The 10,981-nt window shown below is 38.5% G+C and overlaps 1 pseudogene; it reads right to left on the minus strand.

Moving 5' to 3' along the window:
- Positions 1–3,430: 3,430 nt before the first annotated feature.
- LOC119896794 lies at positions 3,431–6,890 on the minus strand (annotated as a pseudogene).
- Between the last annotated feature and the right edge of the window lie 4,091 nt (positions 6,891–10,981).

Raw genomic sequence — 10,981 nt, forward strand, 5'->3', positions numbered from 1 at the left:
TTCTGTCTGTCTCTACTTTCAACTATGAAATAAATGCAAAAATGAGACAAAAATCTTGTCTTTGAAAAGAAAGATAAGAAAATAAATCAGCTTATGGCATTATCATGTCAGTTTAAATGTTGTGATTTGTTGTCAATTTTCCAAATAGATCTTCAATTAAATTATCACTAACCATAAACCATAAACCATACTAGGCTCTACATTGACATTTAATTTATTTCCGGTGTGTTGTCAGTGATATAATGCACACTACCTTTACAGTATGTCTTCTATTTCTTATAACTTTCCTACATGTATGTGAATGCAGAATTGCTGTGTGACGTTTAAACTGGTCGCTATACTCCTGAGCATATTAAAGATATGACACAGGTCATCAGTCATTTTTCACTTCACAGATCATGTGTTGACACAAGGATCATCTGTGTAATACTAAGCCTCAACAATGTTTGTGAGTATCAAAACTTCAACAGCTAGCATTGCCTTCTGTGGTTAGTTAAGATAATGTTATTAATATAGCCTAAAATGACATAAACATCAATATAGTTTAACAACCGCAGAAACCGCAAAACACCTTTAATGGAGAATTAGTAGACTGACAGCTGGCAGATGAACAGCTATAGTCACCAGAGGGATTGGATAACACCAATTTTTACTTTTCATATTTATTTGTTATTTCATTTTTATTTCATGTATTTAAAGAAAACTGTGCAGAACAGCTAATAGAAAAAACTAATACACATGGACTTCATAATCCCAGCCATGTTTTATGCTACACACCATCTGCTATAGAGCAGACAGCATTGGTCAAAATCCTGTGAATGTTGTTTTACATCTCACTGTCTTTCAGCTGGCAGGATGAATCTTTCTTTGTCTTTATCTTAAACATTCAACGTCTAGGCTCAGAATGTGAGGGGCACCTTAAAATGATTTCATGGTGATGTTACAGATTTTTTCAAGTGTAATGCAGGACAAAGAGAGATTAGAGTGAGCAGGCACGCCAAGGTGTTCTGGGGACAGAGTTCAAAGACTTAGGTTATCCTCCAGGCATGCTGTGCTGTTTTCAGAAATATGTCAGGAGTTCATTTAAAGAAGTAAAGAAAAAGGACGGATCAATTTCTCCTGCAGAGTAAGAACAGGATGATGATAATCATTAAATGTTATTACAAAAGGATGTTGAAGCAATGGATGGTCAAAAGGAAGATTTAAAGAACATAAGACTGGACAGGAAGTGAATCAAGAGCAACACAGGGCAGTTTTTTAATTAAATCTACAAGTAGCTTTGTTGGCGGAACAAAAACATAATGTAGAAAAACAACAATATTAATAATTTCCTTTAATTTATTAATTATTTAGCCCAATAGTCTGACTAAAATACAACGATTTAGAGAATATATCTTCATTAGTTACAGTGTCTTTAATTATCTTATTATATTTAGAAAAGGCAAAACAACTGTAAAAGGTGAGGGACGTTTACAGTCATACACAGACACCGCCTTTTAGATTCCCTCTCAAACTACAGTAAAAACTTCAAATGTGCTCATATTTCATGTTTAAAAATCTATCCTTGTCAATATAATCATAAAAGCTCTTAATGAAGCTCAGTCACATGGCAACAGATCTGAATTCCCTCTCCGTCGGTGGTGACCTGCCATGTTTTGTGCAGACTGTCCGCAGTATTGAAAAATCAGTCATCGTGGCCAAACCAGGGTTATAATCTGCCTTTTAAACATGTAGTCTATTTAGCAAAAAGTAGACAAAGCAAAAAGAATTGGATGTAGAAGCCTGAAGCCGGGAAGTGTACGAAACAGCACTATTCAAATCAGCTATTAAGTCTGTGAACTTTGGGTCACAGAGGCTGCATGGTGGTGACCTAACATTTAATCGACACAAGAATCTTTAAGTAGAAGCAGAATGTAAAGCAGGATGTCCACCTGAGGGTCCTAGTAACCGCTGCATTCACTTCTTAAATTCAGGGTGCTGCGGCTGCGAAGTTATCACCTCTGACCTTTATCTGTCACTCCTGCTCACATCACGTCACATCACGTCACATCACAGTGCACAGCCAATCACCATTTACTTCATTACAGTATTTACCCTCCACCTGAGGGCACCAAGACTGTTCAAGGGTTTCGAGGTGCAACCTGCTACACTGTGGATGAATAAAGACAGATGAGATTAATCTACTCATGATTCTGCTGTTATGAAACAGTTTAAGAGTATTAAGATCACACACACACACATCACAAAATCCCGTGGCTTTAGGAAAAGTAACAATTTAAGGAGAATAACTGCATTGTGTATGTCAGCATTCCTTTAATTTCAGTTCTTGTTGGGATATGAAGGTTAAAAATCAGAGCGAAACAAAGAGGCATGTACCATCTAAGCAGTGAAAGAACTGAATAATGCAAATAACCAAAAACGAAATCAGAAAATAATACAGTAAATACATCGGTAACATGAAAACCAGTGAATAACATGCAGTGTGTGGTTGTATAACAGAGCTCGCTCAGTTTCAACGAAAAGTTATACAACATTAAACATTAAACAACATTACAGCAACCTGGGAAACTTTCCACTTTGCACTCTACTTTTTAGTACTTAATTATGCGGATAATTTTGTACTTTACTTTGTGTTTTATGAGATATGTGTGCTGTGCTGTGTGTCCTTTTTAAATGCCCCACAGGGGATGCATAATGTTAAATTAAAGTAATTGAAGTGAAACATTTCTGTAAGTTCATAATAGAATTTAAAAAAGGACCGGAAAACCACTAAACAGGGTCACATGACATGACACGTGATGGCATTTAGCAGCATCATGCACACGCTGAAAACAGAAATCTAATTTTCTGACGTTAAACTAATCGAACAGGGTGATGAATTAAACTTACTGCATAAAAATACTGTTTTGCACCCTGTAATAGTGCTCTCCTCTGGCTCACGCCTGATTGGATAACAGGCAGATCTGAACACCTGGCATTAAAACGTCCTTTAAAGACTTTTTTGTACTAAAAATTATGTGGTGTCACTGGTGTACTGCAGTAGTGATACAAAATAAAGCGTTTACAACAAATATTAGCTTATAACTGAGATTCTGTCTTTCAGCTAAGTGGAGGGTCTTTTCATCTCTCCCTACATTAACTGTTTGTCACTCCAGACTATATAAGTATGACCCAGCAGTATTACATGATGTGAATTTAATCACAAATCACTTATTGAGTGACATCAGCTACCAGTATGCTTGATCTATATTTGTCAGAATATTAGTCAGAATGAAAGCACCTTCTTTCTTTGTGAAAGGCATGTCATTGATATAATGCCTACATAGATACACCAGCTTGTTCATGTGAGAAACTCTGAATCAAATTTTTCATTTTGTTATTGAAATCCTTATTTTAGGAATCATGTAGTCATAATGAGCTTGTGAAGTGTGGCTACCCTCATGTGTTTGGATCATAAGGGGAGCAGGGCTCTGATGACCAGCTGTCATTGCTCTGATTAAAAGACTTAGATGGGTTAACTAACTCCTGAGCAGAAGTAGTAGAGTGCTGCATACAGGGACAAACAGTGTGGTTAGGGTGGGGCTGTGTTTGCATGTTTGCCCTTTCAGCGTTTCCTGGTTGGTCTGGTCGGAGGTAGGAGGGCTCTGGGGTGCAGGCATAGTGCTGGGTGGGAGGGTGGTTTGGCTGGCACACATGTCATAGAGGTTTCCAGAAAATTGCGTCTTCCTGGACTCTTGTCTTAGAGACTCCCAGACAGCTGCTGCTTCTCCAGGACAGCCAGTAAGAGCTGAGTTGGCACAAACGTGGAACGCATTCCAGGACCTTCAAGGAAACAGGACACGAAGAGATGTCGGTGTTGAGTGTATAAATTTCATGACTGCAATACATCATTCACCAAGAAAGAAAGCTACAATAACACAATGATGAGATAGCACACGTTATGGTTAACTGAGCAGCTGTTGAAGAGTAATAACGTTCCTGAAAATCTTTGCTGACCACCAGTGGTTTAACCCTTTACATTGCTGCAGTGATGTACAGGTGTACTGAAGGACCCCGTGACGTCACTGTTGGTGGTTACAGGTGCAACGGAGCACCATTTACCCCACGTCCAACAGAAACAGACTTGAGAAAGGACATTGAAACAAGGCTTTTCAGCCTGGTGGTAAATGTCTCTTTAAAGTAAAAATTCTTAACTTTAGCCCTCATTTATTTGACAACACCTGTGGTTACTGTGGATAACGGTAAGTAAGTTTTAACCAAACAGGTACATTAGACATGTTGCAGCTACTCTGGCAAAAATGCAACATGTTTTTTTTTAAAGAAGAGCCTGTTGCATCTGGAAATGACACTGATGAGACAGAAGAGTCTAAACCAAGACAATAAAGTGTGGGCCATAAACCCAAAACAGTTAAAAGATTCTGTGCATCTGATGGACTGCAGAGTCGGGTGATAATTCAAGGTGGGATCATCATACAAGCAAACATTACATATATTGTATAATACAAATAGACTATAAGAGGAAACAGCCATGCTAGCACCTCTGTGAGGCTGTACCTGGTGCTTTGAGCTAAATGCTAACTTCAGTATGCTAGTAGGCTCACAATGACGATGCTAACATGCTGATATTTAACGTGTTAATTTTTAGCGTAATTGTTGAGATAGTTCACCAAAAGCCAAGAAAAGGTCAACCCTTTTGGTGGCACTAGAGGAAAGGTCAGGGGGTCTCTTCAGTGAGTATAATTAATCCTTTGGGAACCATGAATGTCAAAATTTCATGGAAATCGATCCAAATATTTCAGTCTGGACCAAAGTGGTATCCCAGGAATATTATGACTACTCATATTGGCGATGGAACAGTGGTTAAGACACATCCTTTGGTTTGAGTCCCATTGTGCCACATCCACCAATGTGTCCCTGAGCAAAACACTTAACCCCTCGTTGCTCCAGAGGCGTGCGACCTTGCCTGCAATTGTACGTGGCTTTGGATAAAAGTGTCAGCTAAATAAGTAAATGCAAGTCATTAGAGCAGGATTATAACTTTAACAAGTTGAGACAAGTTGTTTCAAGACAGACAAAGGTGTTACTGGACGGTTACCACAATGACGGCCAACGCACACACCTGCAGATTGCATCAATGTCCTGCGTGCTCTGGTCTTTTGTGTTTCCACCAAACTGTCTCCAAGTGTGAGTAAACACTGAGCAAAACTCTTGTAGATGGAACCACATGAAAGAGGAAGTGCTGCTCCAAAACACACAGGGACCAAACCTAGTGGAGAGAAGGAGACAAGAGAAAAGTAGATTTATCAAAACTGTGAATAAATGAATGTGTATATGGGGACATTGGGGATGATAAAAAAAAAACAATCACCAGATTCTTCTGCTTGGGGCAATCATCTTGTGGAGTAAGACACAATGTTTATATGTTTATAGAGACATGATCCATCTGGTGCTTAGATGGATCAAACAAATTCAAAAATATGTTGTATTCCATTCATCTGGAGGGATTATACATCCTCAGAGCCAAATTCAATGTCAGACTACAAAACCATGTGTGAGCTGTCTGAGTGCATTGATCAGCTCATACGTAAAACATCCCTCTGAGATTAGTTTGAAAAGGTGTGATACAAGGTTTGACTGGAATATCTGAACACTGATTTGGAACAGAGGACTTCTGGTGAAAGTAAATTTGTACATTAACTCGATCGGTACATGAGGGAGCAGAGGTGTGTCTGAGTCATCTGTTGTCAGTTCTCTCTCCTAAAGGTGTTGGATGGGGTGGAGGTCAGGTCAAGTTCTTCCACACCAAACACCATTTCTTTATGAATCTTTAGCCTTCCCCGAACTATTGGCAGAAGTCAGACATTTATTGGCTTATTAGCTATCATTACTGTGTATGGATCTTTAATCTGACTTTCTTTTGTCTTTTGATTCAGCACCTGTAAACTTTGCTTGTATGTGCTCGCTATACACTCTCGTCTCTTTGCCTTCCAAAAAAACTGTTGCCACAACGTTGGAAGCACACTATTTTCAAATATATCACTGTATGTTGTAGCATTAATTTTCCCCTTTTTTCCCACTGTAACTAAAGAGCCAAGTCTAAAATATGAAAAACAGCCCCAGACCTAAAGTGGACAGTGTGTCCACAAACATAGTTTATAAACCAGAGGCCGACCAACCACAAGTAGCACTGAGGAGTCCAAAAATCATCTGCTCACTTTAACAAATATGCATTACTGTAATCACTTTAAAATTCCCCTTCTTTATATTTGATTTAATATATCAAACTACTGTAGTTATTTCTTACTTTTAGAGGTGATTTTTCAAATTATTTTTTAGTTTTACATGTAAGTACAGTAATTGACATTGTTATAAATCTCACAAGTGTTCTATTGATGAAAAGTGTTCCATGTGCACAAGTAATCTTACTGGAAATACTGAAAAAAACGATAGTAGAATACACACTCAAGTACATAAGGTTCTACACGAAATGCATGTACATGCTCACACAAACACAGGAGGGGACAGAGACAATGAGAACATGAGGGGAGAGTTAGCATTTCATTAAGGTAAGTGCATTTGTAAAACCTTCCTCTCCTCAATTTCAGAACAAGCTAAATGGAATATCCCTTCTAGCCATCTTAACTTTGGGCTTTTTCTGATAAACCTGCTGAAATGATCCACCTGAGGTTCTACCTGAGTCCAGTTTGGAGAAAATACGTGCAGAAACAGACACATCACCAATAATAATAATAATAATAATAACCAATGAGACAGGCAAGAGCAAGCTCGGCACTTACAACTGTTGTTGTCTCAGACAACAATTAAACATCCTTACTGAGGCAGAGAGCGATGGGTAGCAGCATCCCTGTCGTGCTGGGTTGGGACTTCATTGTTTGCTCCACAAGTCCCGTGGATCTGAGTCCCACCTCTGAACCAGAGGCTCTGGTGTGAAGCTCCCACTGACTGTAAATCCAAAGAGTGTAAAGTTGCTGTTTCACAATTTGATGTGCGCTGACATCCGTTGGGAATTCATCAGATTGAAAAAGTCCAGCAATTCATAGAGACACAACCCGGCTGGATTAACAGTGAAAGGGGCCGATGCATCGCAGAGAGTAGAGAGTGTGTGTGTGTGTGTGTGCGTGTGTGCGTGTGTGCGTGTCCACTAGGGAGGGGCACAAGGCGAGAGCAATAGAGGGCTTGGAAGCAGCAGACCAATGACAGAAACGCAACACAGCACACTGGATTAGAGTGTTCTCATTTCCGGTCTTTAGTATCTAGAACATTTATTTGAAATACAGATAAATTATATGTAGCATAATGGTGATAAACACGCTCAGGCACAATCTCTGCCTTCTTCATACACATGCACTGGCTACAAGCACATAGTATAACAGCTGAATAATGAGTTTGTCACAAATGGTAGTAGGCTAGAAGGGAACATGATCCGAAGTGTCGGGATTATTTATTTTTTTCATGTGGACAGCTGGGTGACATCCCAGAGAGGATAAGAGAATCCAGCTCACCTGGGAGTCCAACAAAAATGCAGAGGGCCCTCTGAGAATAAATGCAACCCACATGAGAACCATCTACACAGCTATGTGGGTCACGAGGGGTTATTGAAGAGCGCTGTGATGTGTCAAACATTCTTCACTAAAGATTGGACAGCGACAAAGTACACATGCAGACCCTGGTTTTCGATTGATGATTGTAAGCCATCTACTTTATTCCCAACTTTCCTTATGTGAGGGTCTGTCTTGCATCTTCCTCCTCTTCCTCTCTGCCTCTAAATCCCCTGCTATGCCCCCCAGATGGCTCACAGTCCATGCATTAGTGTAAATCCTGGTTCTGCATACTGACACAGGAGGAAATGGTAACTCATTGTTAATCTCCAGCTTAAAACAACCATTAACTGCAGAATAATCTGTCTGTGTCTGAAGCCACCGCTCCGCATCAATACATCATGAGAGCTACTTTGACAGCAACTCCAGCTGTGAGTCTTGCTGTGAACATCTGTATTATAGCTCAGCAAATATGTTTTTTCCATTCTCACCGTGCAGAGGTGCTCAAGATCGATCAAGCTGGATGTGAGGCATTAGTAGAAAACTACTGTGTGTTTAAGTCATTGCACAAATTTTCATCGATAATTGAGTGTTCGGGACATTTCTTGCTGATACATGTTGATGCAACTGTATACATGGGATGCCAGGGGATAGGGTCCTGTGAGACAACGCAAGACACATGATGAAGATAAATATTAATGCTGCAGTGTGCAGTGATATTTTGATAATAGTGTTCTTACAACTTTGTGTCAAATGTTTGGGGAAGGCCCTTTCCTAATTAATCTATAAAGCGAGGTTCCTAAAGAGATGTTTTCCCAGTTTGATGTGGACAGAGCCCTGACCTCAACCCCATCAAACATCAAACCAGGCCTTATCATGCCACATCAGTGGCATCTTGTGCCTGACTGGGAGCAAATCCATGCAGCCATGACCAAAAATGTTGGGGAACGACTTCACAGACAAGTGGAGGCATCAAATGAATGTCCATGTTTTAAATGCTGTCTATCAATCACATATGGGTGTAATATAATGTCTTCTGAAGCAGGTGATCCATCCACACAATTATGCTCTCTAACAGGAAATGTGTTATCTTGGTGTCCCCGTTTGCATGTTGTGTTTTTACTGCAACTAAAGCATTAAACATGTGTTGTCAGGTATCCAGATTCATACAGGTGTGTGAAGTGCTGCACTAATCATTCTCCTCACAGCAACATCTCCCACCACAACTAAAGAACTTCCACGAATCCCTGACCAACAACCTTCTCACCTGGTCACTTTTCTGCTCTACAAAGATGTGCCTTATCCTAAATCCAGTTGTAAAGACATACTGTACATTTCAAGGACTTTAAAAATGTATTTCAGTAAACTTTGAAGTGATACTTCACCAAAAATCCATCCACAGAGAATGAAAACACGTAGACTTCTCAAAAAGTGCCTATGTTTGTGATTTGACCTGTTACGGAAAACAGAGTTGCTGAGCTAAGATGTAGAGTAAGTAAAATAAACTTCAATTGTGATCACTTTTAACAACAAAAAGAATAGACAGAACTTCCTGCAGCATAATCCACTATCTGGTTACTAAACGATGACGGCAGTCATTTTAAATGACTGTTACATTCTTTTAAACTCTGTTATTTATGATTTATGTGTTGACCTAAGTTTGATGATATGTTGCTTCTGACATGTAACTGCCTTGCCTGTGAGTTCTGTGTATGGACTGGGTAAGCAGCAAATAAATTACCCTTCTTGTCTGAATCTGAATCATTACTGTTTCAATCTCAAATCTTACATTTAATCCTCCATATAAAGTCATGTATACTGGTTTATATCTCCTGGGCTGGCTCTTTCCCTGCCCTCCTCTGAATTAAGCTGGGACATTTATGTAATTATAACTTCATTGTTTTTAATGTAGCCTGGTACAAGACAATACTCTATGCTCTATGCATAATATCTATGCTCTATGCAAAATATCTGTGCCCTAGGTCCGAGTATCGTTTAAAATGTTTTGATACCAATACCTCAACAATACTTTATATCAATTCCTTCCTTGACCTTTGTTATTCGTTTGACAAAAGTAGACTTATTTTTAATTGTTAAATGTTGCCTAAAAACAAGCACCTGTACAATAACTAAATAAAATACTAATATAATACTGCAACTGGCAAATTTACTAGATTTAAATCAGTACATACATGATAAATTAAATTAATTAATATTTGATAAATATTTGATAATCATTAATTCCAGTGTATAGCATATTAACCAAGATAGATCCAAAACCTGCTTACATACACCAGGTCTATATATATATATATATATATATATATATATATATCAAATATATAACAAATATATATATATATATATAACAAACAAAAGAAAATATGAATGTTGTATACATGTACAAGAAAATAATTTTTTTTAGCTATTATGTTCCTCAAGAAAACAGAAAAAAAAAACAAGAGACAAATACCACAGCAGAAAATTTATCAGATTGATCACCTGTTGCAGTCTTCTGATAGAAAGAAACCCTGCAGACTCTGCTGTGTCACATATTCTATTTAGTTTGTTTAATATTGTTAAAATATAACTAGCAATATGAAACCCAAAACTGTCATTTGACCTAATCCTAATTAGTCTGATGTCAAACAGTGCCTTTCAGGATCACGTGTTGCTTACATTGTTTTATTTCATTCACATTATATAATTACTCTCAAACCGTGAGATAAATCTGACACGTGAAGCTGTTGTTTGGCCTGAATGTAAAGGCTGCTTCGATAAAGGGCAACAGCAGCCATAGCAAAAGGAAGATCGAGTTGTGTAAGTTTGATCGACAGCACTGGATTAAGGCGTTATGCAACACTGTTGGGAGTAAAAAAAATAAATCCAGATGAGATTAGGATCTGGATCCTCGCTCTCCGTCGATCCATTCATCCGCCTCTCCCTCTGTTTTATGAAACACGTTATCACGGTAGGTGTTCATAATTACACATTTTAAATTGATGGGCTGAGGTATTGTAGCACAGCTTTACATTAATATTAAGGCATACAACATTTCAGTGCTTTAAAATGAGTATCAATTAAGCAAATAGCCACCCAAGCTGCCAACAGACAGACAGATAGAACAAATTAGGCCATATAGACAGGAGCTAAACCTCCATGCTTCAAGCTTTTATCCCACCGCCATCTAGAGGGGGGAAATCATGCTGCAACATGTACTGCCAAAGAACACACTTCAACTTCTGTTATTTCTAATTTAAATCTACTGTCAACCTAATAGAATAAACAAGAAAATAAATAAGAAAAACATAAGAAAAAGTAGTAGTATAAACCTGAACAATCGTTTATACCAAACTCTGCTCCCACTGTACAGGTACATTCACTGAAAGCAGTGTTGAAATGATTAGTCAAGATGATCAATA

This window comes from Micropterus salmoides, unplaced genomic scaffold (genome assembly GCF_014851395.1).
Source record: "Micropterus salmoides isolate LMB-PRFRI ecotype aquatic unplaced genomic scaffold, ASM1485139v1 Ms_hic_scaffold_1068, whole genome shotgun sequence".
Classification (NCBI taxonomy): Eukaryota; Metazoa; Chordata; class Actinopteri; order Centrarchiformes; family Centrarchidae; genus Micropterus; species Micropterus salmoides.